At 47.2% G+C, this 22613-nt stretch overlaps 1 protein-coding gene across 18 annotated transcripts in view; it reads left to right on the top strand.

The window, feature by feature from the left end:
• Positions 1-22613, top strand: part of LOC139409017 (nuclear factor I/A) — a 178128-nt gene that overhangs the window by 90205 nt on the left and 65310 nt on the right. The gene's annotated exons all lie outside the window — the stretch shown is intronic.

Raw genomic sequence — 22613 nt, 5'->3', positions numbered from 1 at the left:
GAAGTATCTCCTAACCACACACCGCCCCTCCCGTCACCACAGCCATGGCAGTTCCAAACCTCCTCACTCCCTCCCTTATTCCTTCCTTGCCTGCTGGAAAACTCTCACTAGACCTCCTGCCTCTTTCTCGACCCAGACACAGCCAAGCTGTCCCCCCCCCCCTTCCCAAAAAAACTCCCCGATCCCATTTGCCTTAGCTCTCATTGCGTGCTCTCTTGTCGTTTTTCATACCTGGTGGCAACTCAAAAACAAACATCCCCAGTGAATTCCAGGGGAATTTGTAGGTAGGTAAGCCACAAAACCCCATCTGTGGGGGAGCCCGAGGAGCCTAACCGTTACGTTTGGTTCGCCCCCAGACAGGAAAAAGCAGCTCTCAAATCCTCTCCAACAATAATGAGCCTAACGCTGGCAGATCAGCCGCCTTATCCTTGCTAAGGTTGTTAGCGTGCCGGAACAAGTCGTTCCTCTTGCACTGTAAGTACTTTACAAGGGAGAGCAGCTGTTCCTCCCACCAACCCGCGAATCGTCCAAAGTATTTCGGTTCCAGGTATTCAAAATCACGATGGCTTAGGAGACATCGGCGATAGCCTCGCTATCTAGTTACAGCGGTTCGTTGCCACGGGTGGAGACTCTGAACTGCGTCGGTTAAACAATGGAAAGATTCCTCACCAGTACCGTGCATTGACATGGCTGAGAGCCACGTCCTCGGCGGAAGCTTTGAACTTGGCTCCCACTCTGTATAAGGTGTCATTGAGTTCATCAGTTGTACATAAACATTTTGATGATTTGCTCAGTTGTCGCTGGGTACAGAACTGAATCAAGGCATTGTTGTCCAGCAGAACTATCAGCCTACAGTACATAGGTTGGAGTTCTTGTGTGGACCGAACCAGCTAAATGAGGTACGATAGTAGTGAGGCACAAGGTCGTCACATCATCGCAGTGAGGGATTGGTGTGACGCCCATTAAACGTAAGCTTAAAGGGGGAAAAAATGAATCAGCTGAAGACAGGAGCAGGGCCGGACTACCGCATTTACGTACCCGGGCACTGATCTGTTTTATAATGCTCTTCTACACATTTTGTTATGAGGCTGAGAAAATGTTGCAGTTTTTAAGCTAATTTCCTGCAATTCGACACTTTTTGCCATTGGGCTGAGAATTTGTTTTGGCTTTTTTTTTGTTATAGCATAGAGAAATGTGCAAACAAGCTAATTTCCTGGGCCCAGATAGCATATGGAGTTGGGGGCCCCGGGGCACGTGCCCTACGTACCCGTTTGGTAATCTGGCCCTGGATTGGAGTCCAAACAGAGTCCGTAGAAGGAGATGGTCAAGACAAATATGGCCGAATATTTGAAGCAGAGAGGGCCACGATCCAAAATCATACAGAGAATTGTATCAACCTGTTTCTATGGTGGATATTTCCCCTTATGATTTACAACGCCTGATCATTAGGATTTTAGGGCCCACACTGCCTTAATATAAATCTTAATTAAGGTGAAAGTGAGAGGAAAACTCCACAGAGTACATGATTTAATGGGATGGGTGGCTGGGGGAGCAACTAATCCGCTGAATACTGAGTAGACCTCCCTGATCTTTCTCTCTCATTCTCTCTCCCCCCTCTCTCATCCACCCCCCCCCACCCCCCACCCCCATCATCCCAGGGTTAGGTTGATCAGAATCACCCCCTATTACTTGTTCCCCACGGGCTCGGTAGCTTACTGTAGCTTTCCCCAATCCAGAGTACAAGACCTGGAATCCCCCCAGCTGGTGCTGTTAAAAATAACGTACTGTGTCTACGTCTTTGTCTCGCTAAGCTGAATGTAAGATCATTGTGAGAGCAGCGAACGTCTTACTTGTTCTAACCAGAGTGGCACCTCTAGCCTCTCAACTGGCTTCGCCATATCGACAGGGACTCGAGCTTGTACCCCTTGGCCTGCCCTGCTCGCACCCTTGCTCGTTTTTTTAGCATGCCGCTGACACGAGACTGTGATGTCACACAAAGCTGCCTGGCTGTATCGTGTGACTGGTGTTGTGTGTGTAAGGGACGGACAAGCACAGAAAGGAGGGGGTCTCCGGCACAGCCCTGGCCTGTATGCGCCAGCCCCCCCTGCCTTACAGATGCCAGTACAGATGGGACCCCCATACCTGCCTGCATGGCTAATGAGTCCGGATGGTATTTCCCCCCTTATAAACCATAAATATGTAATTTGTTCAGCTGTCACCATTAAATATGGATGTGAGAGACAGCAATTGTTTTGGGTCATAAACAGCGTGCCACAGCACATCAAGAGCGGAGCGCTCGGGAAACGCGAAAATAACGAGAACAATAGTATTCGTTTTGAGAGATGGAGAAGGATGGAGCCGAGGGTGCCTCGACCAGGCTTTGGAGGCTGTCAGTCATGCGGAGGGGGATTCCATATCTACTGCGGAGAGAGACTGAAGAGACTAGATGGTTCTCAGAGTGGCTATCAGTGGCTGCTGCTGCTCGGTCTGTTTGCCCTGGGAGAGATGACACCCTCCTCTGTCTGTGTCTAAGTGTGAGTGGGCGGCTTGCTGACCAGAGCAATCCAGGGAGCCACGCCCCTTTCCACAAAACCATCCGTCTTTGTTTTTCTCCCTTTTCTCCCACTTTCACCACTCCGTCAGAAAGGTTGAAATGTTAGTTTCTTTACTCAACCTGCTTTCTTCCCGAAATTGGATGCCATGGGGAGCAGTTTACGATAGAACCACCAGAGTTTGACCATGTTTCTCCATACTAGTCCACTGGGTGCACACCGCACTGCCCACTCTGGCCAGAGAGCGAGAGAGAGATACTCCTTTGTTCCGCCTCCACCCCAAACAGCCAAAAGTGAAAGAGCCAAGAGCCCAGTGGGAGTCAACCAGCGTCCACACTGGTTTCCTAATTGCCTCTTTTAATAGCTCAAGCCCCACCATCCCCAGCTCCCAGCAGTGGTCCTCTCTCCACTGTCCTTAGGCTGCTCGCTGGGTAAGACAATCAGTTTAACCTGGGCCCCTGTGGCCCTAGGGTCAGCTGGGCGGAAGGGATCCACCGTGATCCTTTCCACAGAACATTCCACCGTGATCCTCTTTCATATGATTCACTGATGCTGCCTGGCCGAGCCAGCAGAAGCCAGCAGCCCTGATACGATTAGGTTCCCCGCGGGCCATCTTGTCCCCCCCCCCGAGGACCGGGGAGCTATGTCAGCAAAGCCCCATTTGACTAAATCCTCATTGGAGGTGACAGTGGACCTAGGACACTTAAGCCCAGTGTCTGTTTCTACCACACGTCAACTGGAGATCTGACGTTTCCCGGCTAGTACGACTTCTAATCAGTAGAAAGTCATTGGGTTCCTTCCATACCTCCATTGGTAGCACAGAGCAGCTGGCCGGGGTCAAGTCCACACATACTGGAGATCTGATGTTCGGAGCTCAGTGGAGAAGGATCCCCCTTCTGCCTCTGCTTACTGCAGTAGTAGTAACTCATGTTGCAAAATTCTGCTCACTTTCTCCACATTCCAGAGGATTTGGGGGAGCCTACTGGAATTTTGCTAAAGGTAGCTCTAGGTAGCAACCAGCTGGTAAGTAGTGGTGCTAGCACAGTGTACAGTAGGGCTTAAAATCCAACTAAAAGTAATGTTAGGTCAGCCATAATGTTTACATTGTGGTTTCCCCGCTTCCTCCCATGCGTCTCATATTATCATGACCAGTATGTTGACCATACGAGACTTGTCCTCCTTTATCACCCTACAGACGTGCAGCCACACTGATTTATGCTCTAAGAACACCATTTGCGGTGGAGTTATTTTAATGGTAGGGCATGTGCTTATATCTGAATGTCAATATTAGAAAACGAACTGTTCGGTGGTTCTGAAGCGCTGTGCCGTTTCAGTTCTTCTCTGGTGTGTATTTCCGTGACTCGAATTCCTTGTAAATGTTCATACGTATCGACAGCAGAACACGCGAAGGCATTATGTCTCATGTTTTACATGGCCCCTTTCTCTCAGAGCGTCTACATCTTGCCTCGTGCAACTGCTGCCGTTTGGAATAGAGTCTTATTGGAGGTCTGTCGCTAAGTGGGTGCTTTCTGTTAACCAGACATTTGTCTGTATATGCAGTGTGACTATACGGTGAGCAGAGGGTTGGTTTGGTTCTCCCTCCCAGTCCCAGTACATTCTTCCCAGTTTAGTGACCTGCCTGGCAGTGACTGGTGTTACTGGGGTGGCAGCTCCGCTCAAACTTTAGCCTCCAGGCAAATATTTGCGTTTTTCATGCATGCGGCGTTGAACTGCACTGAGCCAGTGCCGGTTGGGGATTTATTGTGAGTGTGTGTGTGTGTGTGTGTGTACACTTTGAGTGTGCGTGTGTAGGTGTGTCTTGTTGCCCCGGTCGGATGCCCCTGGGCCAGCCAGTGTTGTCATGTCAGCCCCCCTGAGGGGATCTGAGCCTGTTAACTTGTGTGTGTGTGTGTGTGTGTGTGTGTGTGTGTGTGTGTGTGTGTGTGTGTGTGTGTGTGTGTGTGTGTGTGTGTGTGTGTGTGTGTGTGTGTGTGTGTGTGTGTGTGTTCACGTGTCCCTCTGCCAGCCAAAAGTCCAGGGGTTCTCTGGGCTCCGGCTCCCGGACACTGCACAGTTAATGTTTTTTCCTGGCCCACTTTCAAACTTCCCCTCAACCTCCCGTACCAGCCAGCCCAGCGCTGAACAAAAAAAACAAGCTTGCTTCATCTGTTTCTACTCAAACCTTTCCCCACTCTCACTTTCCCAGTTTTTCGATCAAAAAAAAATTGTGAAGAAAATAAGTCTTTAAAAGAAAGAGCTGTAGGTTTTCCTGCTTTTTGGCACACTTTCGACGGCAGCCATTTTAAGATTGGAGCAAGAGAGTGGGAGAGAGAGGAGGGAGAGAGGGAGAAAGAGAATGTCGCTCTCAGCCCTCCTTACATGGCGGATAGATTTGCTCCGCTTCCTGACCAATCGTAGGTGGCCATAGGATCATGTGACGTGCCACGATAGCACAGTCTCCTGCAGCAGACAATCCTTCTATTTTCCCCTCTTTCTCTCCCTCTCTTTCCTCCCCTTTCTGGAAAGACTGCTCAAATGTCCTCAGTCTGAATCTTGTTTCCAATGACAGTTAGAAAGCATTTTGGGTCCTTTCCGAACGGGGTACAACAAACTCCTCTCGCTTCAGGACAGGCTGGCTTTCCAGCGTAGAAGCTTCGCTCGGGAGGAAAAGTTTTGTGAGCGGTCGCACAGCTCTAGCGCTGCACACATTCTTCATGTTTCATGGATTTCCCTTCCTGGCCTGCGTCCAAGAGCTAGGGATAGGGTTGGGGTGAAGAGAGTGAGGGGAGGGCAGAGAGACTCTTACTCTAAAAAGAGAACTTAGTGGTCTGACACACCAATTTCTTTCTTTTTTCTGTTACTTCCTCTCTCCTTTTCCTCCCCTGGCCTGTAACCAAGCATGAAGAGATTAGTGCCAAATTTCAACAAAATAACAAATGATGATGTAATGAGTCGCCTGCGTAACAAATGCCTCAGTGCTCCGGGAGAGCCACCAAGCCAGTACCTAATGAGGTGTTTTCCTGTGTGTGTGTGTGTGTGTGTGTGTGTGTGTGTGTGTGTGTGTGTGTGTGTGTGCGCGCACACGTTCACCTGGTGTCCTGTGGATACACACACTGCCCTTTTGCCTATCCCTGCACCACCAGTTGCTAGCTGTTTCCTAATCAATGAATATCTCCCTCTTGCCTCATGTCTAATTTCCACAGCGATCCCACTAACTCTTCACCCAGACAGTTTCAGACTTGCTCGTGCTCAACTTTGCCGTCCTTTGTGTATTTATTAGAAATGTTCCGAACATTTCTTGCCGGGAAGCCAGACAGTGCAATACTTGTTAACTAAACAATGCGTCAGGGAGGCCACATTTTCTTTTGCTGCATTTCAGTATCAGATCCATTTTTATCTCCAGTCCAATTAGCTCTTCCCTCCCTCTAATTCCAGATGAAGTCATGTGTAGTGAAATGTCATTAGGATAGATTTTTTTAACCCCGGTTCAAAATGGAATTGGAGTTGTATAGTAGGACCCCCCCCCCCCCCCCAAAAAAAACCCCAGCTCTCTCCAGAAGTGGTTCGAAGTCTAAGTGGAGCTGTCTGTTTTCTTCCGTTTGGTGTCTAGTGAATGCGGCCCAGGTTTCTAAAGGCCTCTGGGCCGGAACTTTCCATGTCACTCCTCTCCTCCTTGGGCTTGTGTTGTGGCTGTAAACAAACGGCCAAGTGGTCGGCTTCTGTGGTCAACTCTCTAAACGTTCTGTTCATGTTTCTCATTTTCATTCCCAGTGGGAGCCCCGGGGATTACATTTTTGTTCTAGACCAGCACTAACATACCTGATTCACCACATCAAGGCATATTATGGCATGCCTGTTCAGTCATTGATCGGTTCATATGGTATAATAAACAACGCTTTCTTTAGGATATTAAATACTACATTTAATATTAACTACTAAATAGTTAACCAAATAGCTACCCGGACATTCTTAATTGACCTTCTTTGCACAAACTATTTTGACCACATACGCTGCTGCTTATATTTATTATCTATCCTGTTTCCCGACTCACTTTACCCTACCTTCATGTTCATATCTACCTCAATTACCTCGTACCCCTGCACTTCAGCTTGGTACTGGTAACCCCGTGTATATAGCCAAGTTATTGTTACTCATTGTGCATTTATTCCTTGTGTTATAATTTCTTTCTATATTAACACAATAAGTTACTCCTCTCACAGCCCTGTCGTGGGTGAGGACTATACATCTGGAAAATGAGATACTACAGTATAGTTTATCAAGGCGCATCCGTACACTTTGAGATGAGAGATGAACTGTTCATGTACAGTGAGTGTCAGGGAGCTGCTGTGTGGAGCCCTAACAGAAGCCAGCAGACCCCGAGGCGGAGAGCACACACACACACACACATACACGGCTGCTGCGGGGTTGTGTTGGCGTCGTCGTTGCAACGCTCGCTCCATCCCTTAACTATGTCTAATAGCAACATGGCGGCGAGCTCAACCACAGCTCTTGGCAAGCCTCTCTCCCTCCTCTACTCTGAGCCAGGCGAACAAAAGGAAGCTCTCTCGCTCTCTGCAACCACACAGCGCTCACACACACACACGCACGCACGCACACACACACACACACACACACACACGCACGCACACACACACACACACACACACACACACACACACACACACACATACACACACACACATACACACACACACACACGCACAAAGCAAGACAAAAGGGAACAAATGGCTCCCACGTTGGGCGGGAAAAACAAGAGCCGAAGAGACAAAATGGCGGTTGTCTACATGGCGGCTACTGGCCAGTTTTCCGAAAAATGCCATACACCACGGGCCTACCTAGCTAATGTCTGGGGGTTGTTCAGCTTAGCTTAGCCGCCCCTAAAACCTGATTCATAACTTAGCGCTCAGGCTATTAGCACAGGGTGCAAATGAGTGGGAGGGAGTGGCTCCAATTAAGCAGAGAGGAGGATCCGAGTGTCGTGTGATTTATCTGGTCAGGGGCAGACAGGGTAATGACTGTAGCAGCTAAAGCCAGGTTTTGACCACTGCTGTTAATGGTGTGGAGGGGTGGGGGGGGGGGGGGGGGGGGGGTCTGTGGCTACTCAGCGCACAACGGCACTCACCACAACTTTGTATATACACACATACAGTCAAAGACTGACACACACACAAGCATGCATTCACACACACTGAGCAGCCTCCCTATCTCCGTGACCATCGCCCCTCCTCAAACACACTCTCTCCCACACTTGCACCAACGTTTCAACGCGCACACACTCGCGCAAACATTTCAACACACACACAATCCCACACAATCCCAAAACCCCTGGCTAGGCTCCCCACTCCCTAGCCCAGCTCTCTTAGCTGACCCCTGACCTCCTAGTCAGCTCTGAGTGGGGCTTGTGTTAGCAGCGAGGGCGCCACGGCCGCGAGGAGAGAAAGGAGAAGGCTCTTGTGGCTGATGAGGCCTGCGAGGCATTTTTCTTCCCCCCCTTGTCTTTACTTATTTTTATTGTTGCTGTTTTCCCCTTCCCAGCATAGTTTGGTAATGAGAGATCTGTAAACTGCTGTTAGGAATTAAAATCCTTCACAGAAATTAGAAACATATGTAGAGGCTTGTCAGTAATAGCAGCCCCCCGTATCACAATAAGCCACAGCACTGAGCGAGCAAACGAGAGAGAGGGAGGGAGAGAGAGAGAGAGAGAGAGAGAGAGAGAAAGGGAGGGAGGGAGGGAGGCAGCGGTTTTCAGATAATCACAGTAATAGCATGTGTTTATATTGGTTTTGGCAAAGGGGGAAAGTGTCTCTCTCTTTTTAGCGCTCTGCCGCAAACGTAAAGAGTGGCGTGCCGCTGATTAATGCAAGGCTGTGGGATTAAATGCTCGCCCCTCTACTCTAACCCGTTGTGACACTGTGGTCCATGGGACCTGTGGTCAGAGAAAGAGAACTGGACATGTGGGGAGGTGTGAGGGTGGGTTAGGGTTCCTGCTAGCACCAAGGTTGGAGTCTCATTCCATTTAGGAGAGCGTTGAACCCAATGGGTCGAGGAGCGTGGTTTCGACTGCTCCTACAGTTTTGTTTCAGTACTGCATTCTAACTGACTCCGGCCACAGAAAGACTATTACCAAACACAGCCACATAGAAAAGTTAGATTTGAACATTCCTTATAAGACACGTTAGCCATCATTTTTGTGCACTAAACATTCACCGAATTATTCAAATAATTGTAACTGAGGCCCCTCCCCCCCACAGAAAATGTCATTACTCACAGCCGAAGATATTAACCTTTTATATTCATCAAATGTCTGCCTTTTTTTTTTTGATGACGTCTTCGCTGTTCCCTGTACACACCGAGTGCTCGTGCTCATGTGATGTTGGTCCCTATAGACCCGATGCAACCCGGATATAGACCATCGGCGTATGCGAGCGTGAGTAGATTCTCTTGAAAACAATTGTCGGACATCTGTATTTAGGCTCAGCCAGCTAGGTGTATGTCGACCCAGGACCAGTCGCTGGCCGTTGTGATCGGGTTCCGTTGTGGCTAGTCACAGTGGCATGGCGTGGAGGGATGCCATGCCCGTCTCTGGCAGAGAGGAAGGGAATATAATGGTGCTTCCAACCACCACTGCATCCCACAGCCACTTTCCATCCCCACACACAGAGATGCGCACACACACACACACACACACACACACACACACACACACTCACACAGACTTGTGCCAGTGGAAAGCACCGCCCCTGTACAGTTGCTTGGTATCTTGGCACTTATTACTGACCACAGTAGTATACTATACTTTTGATATATACATTATTAAAACGTATTATAAACCAGGTTGTTCGAGCCCTGGATGCTGGTTGGCTGAATGCCATGGTATTTGAGACAATATACCACAGGTATGATGCAAAACTACTTGTTTACTGTTCGAATTACGTTGGTAACCTGCTTATAATAGCAATAAGTCACCTCCGGGTGTGGTACTGTATATGACCAATATACCACGGCTTAGGGTTGCGTTGTGCCTAAGAACAGCCCTTAGCCGTGGTTTATTGGCCATATACCACACTCCCTTGGGCCTTATTTCTTAATAATAAAACAGAGGATTCTTTCCCTTCTGCTCCATATAATACGACAGCTAACACACCAATAGATTAACAACATGAGACAGGCCAAAATGGCAAATATAGTTTTTTATATACATTATACACTCATTTATTTCCCACAGTGCTTGTTAATGCACCTTTCATGCGTGAAAATGAGGAGGTTGGATGGTGGGTGAAAAGCAACATTTCCATATATGTAAATAGGTTATCAGAAGAAAAAAAGGGAAGGATTTTAATTTTTTGTTTTAATGTTCCAAGAGGGACCTCGATCCCGCTCGCACGTCTTAATACGTTTGACACAATAAATAAATGAAATCCATAATGTTCCTTCCTCTCCAACTCTACTATTAATAGGAAAGAGGGACGGCAGCTAGCGTTCTCAATTCAGACAGGATTAACATCTTTCTTGTTTGATGTGGTTCCACATTGCCGACCGAATGCGATTTCCCTCCACCCTGTTTGTTGCCGCAGCCGGGAAACTTCAGAACCAACTGCCGATGTGCCGATGTTCTGCTTTTTTTTGTTGGGGGGGGGGACAATGCCAAATTGAAACCTCAGAAGGGTGGTGGGTTTAAATAATTTTCTTCAAGCTAGCTAGGCCTGGGGGGAATCAGAAGGAGGGGGGGGGGGGTTACGAGAGGATTTCACAGAAGTGAAAATTATCTGAGGGATAGATAGTGTTTTGGAGACAGGATTTGAGTAATTGAGGGGTTTCTGGTGCACCAGGGAGCGAACCGTAGAAAACACAAAACAAATGCAATCTGATATCATAAAGGGTATTAGTGGTTTCCTTTTCTAAACAAGCAAACACCCCGATCGATATATATTTTCCGGAAGTCTTTTCTCTACACTGATAGTTGGAAATGATTCACCGTGTCTATCATTATGATCAACTCAAAAGAGAAAATTCATAGCAGAGGTATTTCATCTAAATATACAGTGTACTTTGTGTCCTGCTTTGGATAAATTATCTGGCCAATCATGACTACCTTAGGCAACTCCTCATCTCTCTCCAACACCTCTCTCACCCCCCCCCCCCCCCCCCCCCCCCCCCCTATTCCTAACCCCCCACCTCCAACCCAAACCCATCCTCTTGACTCTCAAATCTGAAGGACACTGAATGACACTCAATGAACCACCTGTGTGTAACACCTAACAGCCATCTACATTTCTATAGGCTGCTATAGGGCGGAGTTAGCTCTCACAAATGTTTGTCTAGTATAGACTTTACCCACAGCAAACCAACTAGGTCCACAGAGCAAAGCAAGACATCTGTTCATGGTCATAGGTTACAGAAAGAGAGTGAGAGAGCGTTTGCAAGGGGGCAGTGGTCCCCAGTCTCCCAGTCCCCCTACTCTACTGTAAATTGTGTCTGTGTGTGGAAGTGTGGAGGAGATTATCTCCATTCACAAGACGCCCGCTCTAAGGGATATTATATGGAGGCCGGCTGAAAGAGGGATAAGTGTAGTGGACAAAGGGAAATGTCCAAACATTGTGAGAGGGCTGAAAGACCCCGGCCGTCTATTCACACCATGGAGTGGCTCTGGGTCACTCGCAGGGAGGGAGATGGGCAGAGGGGGGCGTGAAGGCCCCCCACCCCCCCTCGAGTGTTTGGGATGCAGCTTGACCCCCTCTTTCTTTACCCCTCTCATCACTTTCTCTCCTCATTAACACACACACACACACCAACATTCCTCTCCCTCCCAGCTTCACATTTATCGATGAATCCATCCAATCGTTGCCCCTCCCCCCCCCCCCGAATCATTCCCGGGCCATAATTGGTTGTGGTGTGATGCATTCTGGGCTGGCAAGGCCGCGAGTGGGTAACTAACACAAGGAAACATTTTGGGCACGCTGATCACCATAAGAAAGGGGCCTCTCACAGAGTAGCACGATTCTGCTGTGTAAAAGAACATAATGATTGCGTAATAATGCCACATTGTAGAGTACCTCGGCGGGGGGGGCTCGCCACTGGACCAACGAATGGGGGGGCTGGGTAGAGCCGAGCGGAACCGGGCCGAGGTGGGCCGACCGTTGGGGAGGGGAAGTGGGGGGAGCCTTGGTTAACTCTTAGGCTGGAGCTGGTTATTCAGGTTATTAATCCAGTTATTATTCTGGTTATTATTCTGGTTATTACTCTAGTTATTATTCTAGTTATTAGGCAGGTTGTTCTGATTATTATTCCGGTTATTATTCTGGTTGTTCCGGTTATTATTCCAGTTGTTCATCTGGTTATTCTGGTTATTATTCTGGGTATTCTGGTTGTTATTCCGGTTGTTATTCAAGTTATTATTCAAGTTATTATTCTGGTTATTATTCTGGTTATTCTAGTTGTTATTCTGGTTATTATTCTAGTTATTATTCCGGTTATCATTATGGTTATATTATTCTGGTTATTATCTCGGGTATTCTGGTTATTATTCTGGGTTTTGTTCGGGTTATTATTCTGTTATTGTTCCGGTTATTGTTCTGGTGATTAATCTGGTTATTCTGGTTATTATTCTGGTTAATATTCTGGTTATTCTGGTTGTTATTCTGGTTATTACTGTTATTATTACGGTTATCATTCTGTTTATTCTGTTTATTCCGGGTATTATCCCGGTTATTATTCTGGTCATTATCCGGGTTATTATTCTGGTTATTATTCTTGTTATCCTTGTTATTATTCTGGCTATTATTCTGGTTATTATTCTTGTTAGTATTCTGGTTATTATTCTGGTTATTATTCTGGTTATTCTGTTTGCATTGAAAATAGATTTTCCGTGTTGTCGATGCTTGAAAGATCATTTTTGTTGTTGTCATTTCTATGGCGAAGGTAATTCAGATAAATCTGAATGAAAATGTCTTCACGATGGCATGTCCACAAGAAAGATAAAAAAGACAATGTCACACTTACACGTTTCAATTGTATTTCGTCTTCTTCAGAGTGTGATACTGTGTACAGTTTACTGTATGTTGTTTTGCTGCGTAACAGGGTGGATTGAGAGGGAGATCTGAACACCGTTAGCTTAGCCTTTGTTAGCGTAACCTAACGGGCAATTAAGTTGTTCTATTTTTCAAGGCGACCGCACAAAAGCACGATTCATTACATGTCTGTCAAAATGTTGCATGAAATAATAGATTTTTGATGCATGTTTGGTGGTGTTTCAGTTGAATATGAAGCTCTGCTGATAGATGCCTTTCACATGTGGTTTTGCAAGCGTTTTTTAGCGTTCCCATTTATTTTTTTACAGCTAAGGTATACTAATGTGGGTGGGGCCACGTCCTTGTACAGTTTGGAGGGTGATTTTTCTCCATGCATAGCCATGTGTGTGTGTGTGTGCGTTTATTGATTTGTTTTTGTGTACACTTGCATCTTTGTCTGTGTGTCAGTGCACAGTTGTGTGTGTGTCAGTGCACAGGTGTGTGTGTGTGTGTGTGTGTGTGTGTGTGTGTGTGTGTGTGTGTGTGTGTGTGTGTGTGTGTGTGTGTGTGTGTGTGTGTGTGTGTGTGTGTGTGTGTGTGTGTGTGTACAGCCAGCCAGCAGTGCATGAGGAGGGAGGTGGGGCGCAGAGCAGACAGCTGTGAAGCGGGGCTTGGCGGATCCTCCTCCATATGTTCGGGGAGCGTTGCACACAGCCACAGAAGCCCACTGCAGGCCCCCAGCTACCCAGAGCACAGCGGCAGGGAATTCACAACAATGTCTCCCTGCTCTTTCTCTGCTCCTTCTACCACTGTAGATTATAATAGTGTTTTGAAGATACAGATCAGAGCCATTCTTTATTAGAGTACACTAGGATACAGTATCTTAGTATGTTGTGGGTTAAATGTGTGTGTGTGTGTGGGGGGGAGGGGAGTATAGGTAGGGAGTGGCATAGAGATGGTGTCTCCCTCTCCCATACCCACTGTCGTAGCAGTGGGTGCAGCGGGCATGGCTGGCTCCACAAAGGCAGCCTGGCGCAGCTGGCAACCCTCTATGCCCGCCTCCCAGCGCATGCCCGTCTCTGGGAGGACCCGGGCTCATCTTGCCCCTGCAGAGCCCGCCACCCCTTAGCCCAGGAGCAAATCTCAATCATTGATTCAATCACAAGAACAGGGATTTCTTTTTTCTTTTCTTTCCCCCCCCCCCCCCTCAGGAGGGCATATGTCGTGCACATTTTTTTGTGAGAGGGAAGAGAGACTAAGGGATAGAGCGAAACCAGATAAAGAGAGAGGGAGAATAAGACCAGACGAGAGGGAGAGAAAGAAAGCGAGAGAACGGCACCTAAAAAAAAAGAAGGGCCCGGGGAGCCATCTGTGTAGGTTGTTGTGCCAGTGTCTTTGCCAGTGTGCCCAGACCACCTGGCCACAGCGCCAGCCAAGTATGCCAGCCTGGTCTCTCTCTCTCTCTCTCTCTCTCTCTCTCTCTCTCTCTCTCTCTCTCTCTCTCTCTCTCTCTCTCTCTGTAGCCTCCAGACAACTACTGCTGCTGCCCCTCTTTCACGCGGGCTTTGAACGTCGGGCGGCCCTGGAAAAACGGCGGTGGCAGCGGCCTGCCTTTTCTCTCTCCTGCCAATAGCTTTGTTTGAAGTGAGACAGGCTGTGTGCAGGGCCGGGGAGACGGAGCGGGAAACAGTGCCCCCTTTCAGCTCCCTTCTACTCCCTCACAGACACACACTCTTTCTCACAAACATGCAGACATACATATTGGCGCACGCATACTCTCATACACATTTTTCTTTGTGCCCATTTGGGTGGTGGGTGGTGGTCTCTCTCTTTTCTTTCTCATATCTGTCCCTCACTCATCGCTGGTTCTTTATTACCAGAGACATTTTGTGCGGTCCTTTTTTCCTATCACCTGACTTTGGAGATGTTTTGTGTCTTAGGGCGAGCTCTGCTAACTCCTCCATCACCCATCACCCCCCCCCCCCCCCCCTTTCTCGTCGCTACCCACCCTGCGCCCACCCTCTGGCCCTGCTCCCTCCTCCCCGTGCCCCCCTCCTCTCCTCCCAGCCGCAGGCCCTGGGCACTGGGCTGCCTGACAACCCTGGGAACAGGCAAACCCCAGTGGCACTCGAGGGGCACAAACATTGGCATTGCTGCCCGGGCTTTGTCTTCGGTGTGTGTGTGTGCTTGAATGCGAATTTGTTTCCCATTGTTTCATCAACAAACAAAACAATGATACCGATATGCTTATAAGTAAAATCTACAATACAAAATAGCATTGTAGGTCTATTGCGTAAAAAAAAAAAGACAAGTATTTTGCCCATGACACTGTAATATCAGTATTTTCATACAATTTGCATCAGGGTACAACGTATCAGACGGAACTTGACTGTTAGTGAGCAGAGTCCAGTTCTAAGATGGAATTATCACAGAACGCCACTCTCTTTTAGACATGATTCCGAAGAGGTTGAACAGGCATCTCTGCTGTGCCTGCCTCTCGTCTGAGGTATTCCAGAGAGAGAGAGAGCGTGAGAGCGGGTCCTGAGGGGGGAAAAAAGGGGGAAATGCGTGAGAGAGGATTTCCAGGAAAGGGCAGGCAGACAGACGTGTAGAGCGGACAGGCAGACAGACGGGTAGAGCGGACAGGCAGACAGGCGGGTGGTCATCTGTAACAGGTAGTGCCAGGGCCAGAGTACAGGATTCAGGTACGCCCACTTGGAAGACTAATAGATTACTGCGGGAAATGGCGGGTGATAAATGACCTGATGCGATGCCTCTCTCCGGAGAGAAGCAGGCTGGGAGAGGAAGGCCGATTTGAGGATATTTTTGGTAAAGTGGCAGGGAGGAAGGGGGGGGGGGCCTTCATGACAGGTGCGTAATCCATCCTGGAGACAGAGTGTGCCCACCCTGGAACACCCTCGAAGTCCAGTGCCCAAAGCAATGCATTATGGGCCAGTTTCCTGGACACATATTCAAACAAAGAAGCTAAATGGAGAATCTCCATTGAATCTCCACGAACCCACTACCCTGGCGGGGCAAGCATCATGCTGTACCAACTGAGCTACAAAGGACCAAGTATAAACACGATTAGAGTGAGGTCAGATAAGATAAACAGTAGAAAACATGAAGGGTTTTCAAAACACGGAACTCCGTGTGCGTAACAGTGTGTGTGTGTGTGTGTGTGTGTCTTCCATTACAGTGCTGTGAGTGCCTATGTGCTCATTCCTGTATTATCTGAGGCAGACATCCTGACTGAATCCTGACTGAGAGAGGAGAGCGCCCCATGCCATGTCCCATACTGTGCTACGGACTGACAGAGAGAGAGTGCGTGAACATGAGAAAAGGAGAGATGGTGATCGAGAAAGAGAAAAGGGGGAGAGAAATAAACGAGAGGGTACCAACGTAATGAGAGTGAGTCGGGAAGTAAGAAAAGAAAAGAGCGCGGGTTGCCCGGTTGGCAGCCTCGCAGGGCAGTCCGGTGAAGAGAAAGCAAGGCTAGTGCCTAGAAAACCTAGCCTGCGCTACTGCAGCTCCCCTCTCAATTTCCCCCCAGCAGGGATTGATTCGCCGGTCGATGCTGCTGCCTGACATTGTCCACAGCTCACAAAGCGTGGCCCCAGCCCAATACACACTTATGTATATATCTGCTGTTAGTACATCCAAGGCCCACTCTCTCCGACATTTACAATTAAATGACTATTTCCACTGTGACATCGATTCTCGTAGTGTCTGTTGTGTGTTTGTTTGTTTTGTGGTGTGAACTCAAGCATGAGGCTACGTTTTTATAATTTTTTTCTCCCTCACTGTCGGTGTCAACTTTATCACCACTTGGATGTGTGACCATGACTGCTGACTGCTCTCGGACAAATTACAGTTAAACGTACAAATTGCTACCGTAAAAAAAGAAGCTGTATGCGACACAAATATGTCAAACCCATATGAAAATTCACATTTTTAAGCAATTCCATGTGGTGATTGCTAGTCGGGATTTAGTAGGGAATCGCTCTGCGTTGGCATGTTGTTAAGCCTCGTCACCGTTGGGCTGGACGTGTGTGTGTGTGTGTGTGTGTGTGTGTGTGGGTGGTCAGGGCAGCTCTTCAGACGGGTGCCCCTTGGGGGGAGGCCACGGGGGTAACCAGAGACAGGGCCCTCCCACCCTCCCCTGGCTGCCCTATCGATCGCACTCCTCTCCTCACCAGCACAGGGCTCTCCTCTCCATGGGAGGAGATGTCAAAACAGACACGCTCCCACACACCTGGCCTCCCACCTGAGAGTACTCCACCTCAACAACAACAGAGGAAAAATCCACCTTAGTCTTTCCTGCTGAATGGAAACGTAGCTGGGTTAGTTTACGGAGACCCTGCGGTATATATCATAAGTCTGTATAGATGGACTATAGCCTACACGATGGAAGTGAGTCTTATAAGCTGCAGCTTTTCTCTTTGGTGTCTGTGTTGTATTCATATACAGTTAAGATATCATTTTGCAATCCCTTGACAGAAACGGTAGTGGGACTGAGTCTGCCACACAGCTTGATTAATTTCCTGATTACAGGTGGTCACACGATGGGACAGAATAGTGGTAGGTTACCTACAAGAAGTCTCACTGTTCGGGTTCATTTGTTGTGAGTTTATGCTTGATTCTCTTTCACGGGCCTACCCCAGACAGAGCGCAGACAAAGGTTTTGAACCTTCGAACAGTATCAAGTAGTAGCTTGCCCAGTTAGTTACCACACAAGCACTGTCTGCTCTTCTCTTTTGTTCCCTCTCGCTCTCTCTCTATCCCTCCCTGTCGTCTTCATGCCCTTTCCCCTCCTCTCCTCCTTCTCCCTGTCTCCCCTCCCGGGGTAACTGTAGCCTCACAGGAAGCCCATTGTCTGGGCCTGAGGAATCTTGTTCTAGGCCGTTTTCTACTTATCAATGACTGGGGGGCCAGGAGGGAAGTAGGAGGGGGAGTAGCGAGGGCTCCACTTCTCTCCAGCTGAAAGTCGGCACTTTGTGTCTCTGCAGAGGTGATATCGGCTCCCCTCGCTGGCATTCTTCAAGGGATCAGAGCCGGCCCTGCAAAGAGACACTCCAGACAGACTGAAGAGGGTAGGGAAGGCAGGGGGAACATGGGGGAAGGGGACTATTGTGGCATCGGATGAAAAGCATTATTTCATTTCCCAGACTAAGACCAGACAAGGCATGTTTAGCATTTATCACTAGTTGTTGTTGTGGGGAGAAGACCCCCTCTTCTCGAAATTCAAACGCTTCCACCATCAAACTGGGACGTTCAAATGAGCTTTGAGGGTGTTCCACCTACTTTTGAGGCAGAGAGGGAGCGAGGGAGAGGCCTAGGAAGCAGCAAAAAGAGAGGAGAGAACCCGTCTGACATCAGAAACGCCATCCATTACGGTGCTATAATTATGGTAAGTGAGGCAGAACCGAATCAATACGGCAATTCATCAATCGCATTCCAAACTATTTCAATCTGGTTTATGTCATCATGCCACTGCCCCACGGCGTCCTTCACTCCGCCAGCACAATATCTCGCCCACACATCAAGGTTCCATCCCGGCCTAATCCACTTTCCCCTGAACGTCCATTATTCTGGACGCTCCCCTTAATTGATCCACTGCCGCAGTAGTCCGAGTGCCAAGACTGGCCATAGGTGAACCCCCCCCCCCCCTTACCTAGATAAAGGGAACAGCGATGGGCACAATGAGAGTATCTTCTCTAGATCCTGCCTATTGTGGTCCGCACACACACACACACACACACACCCTCCTATCACCTACCCATGGCTGCCTAGTTCACATGGGGTAGCTCCTAATCCCACTTCATTCCCAGGGTTACTAATCAGCCTGTCACATTTGTGTTTAATGGACCGTTTTCAGACGTTTTATACTATCTACCACGGACAAGCTGCCGTATGTCTAAAAATAGTGTTTTGATATAATTAGTACTGAATGCAAATTGTATCAGTATTTTATTTGTAAGTTACATTGCATTACAATACAATTATGGCATGCTTAATTAGAAAGTTGTATACCGGTAAGTTAAAGGAAATGAGTTTCTGTAGGCTGTGTTAATGCTGTGCTATAGACATATAGGCAATTGAATTAATTGCCAGCAAAGCAGTAAAAATACATTTATACTGGAGATGACTGTGTACCTGGCTAGTCTACACACTAAACCCAATCGTAATGTTCTCCTCACAGCAAGACGGATGACTTTGAGATATCTGTGATGTTGCTGAATGCTGTATTTAGTGTTATAGCATAAAGTAATTGCTCGTTTGAGTAATTTGAGCATCACAGGCGTGTTGGGGAACAAGAAATGAAGCATGTACGTACATGACTCGGAGCCATTTAACCTAATATGGGCCTTTCAATCAAGACTAATGCTGACGTGACAACCTGCAGCACTCTTTCTGTTTCTATCCAACTGGTGACAGATTTTCATGTAAATATTCTAAAATCGAAATAAAAACAAGAGTCGCATTTTCCCACCCGAGATGTGTTTCCATCAAACTGACCTGTGCCGGATTAAAGCCTGGGTGTGATGATGTAGTGCACAAAACATTTCACAATGGGTTATATTGTGGGTTATACTGTGGGTTATATTGTGGGTTATACTGTGGGTTATACTGTGGGTTATACTGTGGGTTATATTGTGGGTTTTACTGTGGGTTATACTGTGGGTTATACTGTGGGTTCTATTGTGGGTTATACTGTGGGTTATACTGTGGGTTATATTGTGAATTTGCCCTGTCTGGTCATGGCAGGTGCGCTCTAGCCAACAGCTCGCAGATACAGCCTACATGTATGCATGTATGCATGTATGTATGTATGTATGTATATATATGTGTGTGTGTGTGTGTATAGCCTACATGATGAGAATATTACAGACAAGCCAAGCATCGATCATTATGTCACCGGAGTAAGACTAGATGTTTATTGGAAAGCAGCATCGTGCTCATCACCTTGCACTTTCACCACGCTGTGAAGTTCAGCATAACTTATTTCATCTATAGCCTAATAAACTGTATGGTTTCCTGAATCATAGTGGGAGGGCCACACAATATACCATTACTACGATATGACGGCGTTTCCGACCTCCATTTCTCGCATAATTAATTTTACAGACACTAACGGATCCCACCTTGCCTAGCGTATTTTGTTTTGTCGCCATTTGGAAAGTTTCCATCGGGCCTGTCTTGACAGAAAAAAAAATATCCGACATGTACTTTACTCGCATGAAAATGTTGGATGGAGACCTGGTTACTGTCAGAAAATAATGTGAATTTTGAACCACTTGATAGCTAGCACACCAATGTGAATGGTACTGTGTGCCAATGAACATAACGGAAGCAACACAAGCTGTAGTTTATTTTATTTGTGGCTTGATGAACAGCTTTATCTAAATGGCCTATTGTTCAAGGGACTTTCGTGTGATGCCGTAGTAAGTTCAAATTCATATCGATTTCGATGTTCTATGTTGGAGAGAGCTGAATGTATCTCGTTGCACAGGAAATGGTACATTTATCAGTTGCCTGGTTTGTTCTGGGGAAGGGTCAGAGTTCTGTAACACAAAAGTGTCTTAAGATTCCTTTTTGTTCCAAATGAAAACAAAACGCTTGTTTTTCTGTCTCTTTCACCTTTTTGTTTGGGAACATACAGTAAGTATTTTGTGAACGCACGGTATTTGGTAGCGGAAGTGGTAATTCCGACTGCGTCTTTTGTTGTGAAAATGTGGCATGAAGAATGGCAACTGTTCAAAGGAGGACAAGCACTTTCAAAATGGTTGCCAAAGCTTTTAAGATGGCTGCCAGGGCATTAGGTGTAAAGGGGGTTAGGGGTGTATCAATGGTAAACGTTAGAGCTAATACCATGACATGTCGGCCATCTTTGTCACTGGAGATTCTGTCCTGGGCTCTGCTGAGTTCTGTGTTTGTGCTTTTTCCTTTTTTTTTGCTGTCTTTTATCTGAATGTTGTTGAACTTGGCAGCACACTTCTTGGCAGCGACTGCTTCTGTGTCATCCAACAATGGAGGCAGCTAACGTGATTCTCTCAGTATAGCTGTGCCTGGCAGGATGGTTTAACAGCTACGTTGAGGATAAGCATGAGAGAGAGAGAGAGAGAGACACCGACTGAGAGAGGAAAGGAGAATGAAGACAAATACGAGCGAGAGAGACTGACTCGCTTTAAAATGGCGGCTCAACAAGCGATGGCACTCATTCAAAGCCAATGCTTTTCATCTCCGTCAAGTATTTTATTTGTGAGTGTAGCGTATGGGCGACAGTTTTTGTGTATTGGACAATCGATGATAGCACTGTATTTGTGCCATTCTTAGAGGAAAGGGCTGCCATAAAATGGAGGCAGTCAGATGTTCACAAAATGGAGGCGGTTGGGAGGGGCGAAGAGGAGAGTTTGGGTGCGCCGGTAACAGGCTACTCTGCTGTGACGTTTAAAGAAGGGGGGAGGGCACATAAAAAGAAATCCCCACATTTTGGCTACCTGGCACAAAAAAAATGCATTATTGCCACCAGTCGTCGAATTGTTTGTCTTTTTTATGTAGCATTCAGAACCGAACAAAAGCATGTATCTCTTTTTCCCCCTCTCTCTTTCGCTGTCGATTTGGCTGCGAGTACAGAGGTCTGCCAGGGTGGAAATGCCAACCCAGCGCCTTGGCTGGCATAAGCCCTGATCCTTACACACTGGTGGGCATATGCCAGACAGACAATTGGACTGGCATACTCTCCACTAGTGAGCCTTTTTCTACGGGCTGTTTTCTTTACCCTCAAGTTTTCTCTCAAATTCCTCCGTTGTAGCAAATCCGTTAGCGGGCATTAATTACGTTCCGATGATCATGCTATGGTCAATAGTGAACAAAAGTCATATTTTGTACTGTGCAAAATGCAGTATAGTGTATTGTAGGTTTATTGGTATTGCAATATTTGCATTATTTATTTATATATATATATATTTATATATATATACACACACACACACACACATTTTCTAAGAAGGGTGTATATATATATGTGTATTGAAATGCATAGAGTTGGAGAGTCGAGGTACCATAAATGTAAATATTGGTAATTTATGATTTCTCTGAAATTAACTGCAAAAGAAAATGAGTGGTGGCTCGATATTGACTGACAGCCTTTTGAAATCATACCATATATCATATCATTTCATTAAAAGGAAAATAAAAAGAAGTGTCTGTAAAATCAATATAGGAAGGAATATATTGTTTTACAATGCACATTTCATAATAAAGTTAAGTCATGTATATGTGGCATGGTAGGCTATTTAAATTTCAAATAGGAAATAAAAAAAACGTTTTATTACAAATTCTTCTCAAGGAAGAGGCAGTCGAACTGAAATTGTTTTTATTTTGTAACAATAATATCACAAAACAGATCTGATAATATTTATTGGCATATTCAGTTAGTATTTGCTGCATACAGCTGTGTTTAATGAGGTGTGTGAGTGCGTGCGTCTGTGCGTGTGTTAGTCAGGCAGGGCCCAGGAGTTTTGGGTGGGTAACCCTGGCTCTAGTGACTGTAGTGGGGGCAGTGTGTAGGCAGGGGGAAGACCCAGCAGGAGTGGCCAGGCTGGGCATGTTGTGTGCAGTGACTGGGGGTTTCCCTTCCCTCCTCGCTGCGGGCCATGTGTGAAAGCCCCACTGTATGCTGGGAAGGAAGCCTAGCGGGCTGAGGAGAGGATAGCGGCTGGGCTGGGTTTGCCGTGGAGCGGTGCAGATCGCCACTCACCCAGTTCTTCAACCCTGGCACCAACCTCCCTTCCCTAGTCTGCTCCAGACAGGAGCTCTAGCCAGGGACTCTCTCTATGAGAGAGAGAGAGAGAGAGAGAGAGTGCACTAGCATAACAGAGAGAGAGAAAATGGAGAGGGAGGGGAGGCGGAGAAGTAGGCAGTGCAAAAGTTGGCTGCCAAAGCAGTTCACCCTGTCATTTTTGTATTTTGTTTTGCTTGTGCTGCATGAGCAGGGAGTTGTTCTATTTCCACTGTTTCAGAGAGCGAA

Source organism: Oncorhynchus clarkii, chromosome 5 (genome assembly GCF_045791955.1).
Source record: "Oncorhynchus clarkii lewisi isolate Uvic-CL-2024 chromosome 5, UVic_Ocla_1.0, whole genome shotgun sequence".
Lineage (NCBI taxonomy): Eukaryota > Metazoa > Chordata > Actinopteri > Salmoniformes > Salmonidae > Oncorhynchus > Oncorhynchus clarkii.
Note: the sequence above shows the minus strand (reverse complement) of the source record. Positions and strands in the feature narration are given on the sequence as shown.